The sequence below is a fragment of the Pseudochaenichthys georgianus genome, chromosome 22, assembly GCF_902827115.2.
Source record: "Pseudochaenichthys georgianus chromosome 22, fPseGeo1.2, whole genome shotgun sequence".
Classification (NCBI taxonomy): domain Eukaryota; kingdom Metazoa; phylum Chordata; class Actinopteri; order Perciformes; family Channichthyidae; genus Pseudochaenichthys; species Pseudochaenichthys georgianus.
Window position 1 is genome coordinate 28018178 of NC_047524.1, and position 1968 is coordinate 28020145.

General features: G+C 38.8%; 1 long non-coding RNA gene across 1 annotated transcript; it reads right to left on the minus strand.

Moving 5' to 3' along the window:
• Positions 1 to 211: 211 nt before the first annotated feature.
• On the minus strand, positions 212 to 669 carry LOC139436041 (uncharacterized). Its single transcript, XR_011645242.1, has 2 exons — positions 527 to 669; positions 212 to 306 (listed from the first exon to the last, which is right to left on the minus strand). It is a non-coding gene; the product is annotated as an uncharacterized lncRNA (long non-coding RNA).
• Between the last annotated feature and the right edge of the window lie 1299 nt (positions 670 to 1968).

Here is a 1968-nt window from a genome sequence, read left to right on the forward strand (position 1 = left end):
GTTTGGGTGTGCTGGTCTCAGGTCAGTCTAAGCCCTCTCTCCACGGATGCAACGGGCAGCTGGATGTCCTTGGGCATGATGGCGACCCTCTTTGCTTGGTTCATCTTACTGGGGGGCAGCTACATGGATGTCGGTGCAGTCCACAGTCATTGTGCAGTTGAAGGCAGAATGGATGTATTATTGACTCCGAATGAAACACAACTTCATGTCATACAATACATTGACTTTATTTGTAATTGTGTGAAAACATATGAGCATTGATTAGCAAGCAGGACCTGCAGGAACAGAGCACGGTGATGGATGGAGCTGGGAAGAGAGAAGAATAAAGAAAACAGATCAACTTCATTTTCGGATATTAAAAATTCAATTTCAAAACAAGTTGCCGCTTCTACAGTTTTCTAGTATGTAAAGATGATTTCACTTGACCTATGCAAAATATCACACTCAATACATGTGTGTCTCTGGGGGGTGCATTGTGCCTTTGATGTATATAAATAATATACCATAACCAAATACTATTACGTACAGTGGAAATCAGGTTGCCAGAGCAGGTCAGTGTGCATGTTCCTCAGGGTCTCAGCAGTTACAGGTGAGGTAAAGAAAATAAAAGAGAAAAAGGTCAGTAACAACACTTTAAAGTAACAACACTTTGAATAATTATCTCTTCTAATAATTTTCTCTCAGTAATCACTCAACTACTGTCTTTCCAACAAACAGATTGACTCATCCTTACTGTCATCACAATGAAACACGTCCAGAAGAATCTGTCATGCAAAGCTCCCTGCCTGCCTTCGACTCTCCCTGACTGCTTCCATAGCACCCGGTGGATGGCGCAGTAGGCTACTCTTCAAATGTTTCACGAAATACTTACCATCATGACTACTCTTACTCTTACTTCATGTAATAAAATAATAACTTCATGGTAAGGCTACTAAAAATGACAAGGCTAAGTAATGTAATGCTAACTAACGTGCTCGCTACTCGTCGCTACTAGCTAGGTAGCTAACTTGACTGTGTTCCATGCACAACATGTATATTACCTGAGATGTCTGATCCAGCGACTCCTGGTCCTTTCCTCAGACGGGAAGCGATAGAACGAGCAAGTGGTTTGATCACTTATGTGATTACAACCTGGTACAAAGCACACATGCATCTTGTAAAAGTGAATTTATTTTTAGCAATCTCTTATTTATTGGAGGGAATAAATCAGTTATGAGATCTTCTTCTTCGCTTTAATTACGAGTCGCAACCACTTGGAGAATTATCGCCTGTGACATCACTTACGCAAGCCAGAATGGGATTTGTAGTCTTTGTAGTCGCGTATTTTTTATAGTCTTATATTTCAACAGTTTTACGACAAAATGTGACTTTTTTTACATGGAACTTATTGTTTAAGATTGACAAACATCATATGTGTAGTTCGTGGCACAATTAAAACGGGATCAAAAGATACGTGTTCTCTCTCCATTGAATTCAATGTACATTTTTCGCTTCCGGGGTCCCATGGGCCGGAAGTAGATGGGCGTGACTTCGCCTCTATTGGATGTTTTAGACGCAATGCATGCTGGGATTTGGTGTTTATATGATATGAAATCCGGAAAACATTTTAAAAGAATAAAATAATACTTAATTCCGAGTGTTCTTGCTTTTCTCTTTGAAAGTCATCACATAACGGCATTGTAATACACGGTTCGGCTGCATTGTATATTACAGATCTATAATGTACTCTTAATATTTTTTTCATCAAATATTATTTGAATATTTGAAGAAATATATGAAGAGTACATACTTTCATAGGGGGAAAGTAGAAGGTCTGTGATAGAAATATAGAATATAAAAAATCAAGAAGATACTATAAGTCAGTGGTACTCAACCTTGTCCTAATCAGGAGCCACATTGACGTAAAAATATTTTTGCAAGAGCCACAATCCAAAAACGCTCCTTTCCTCCCTGAAACCATTATGCATT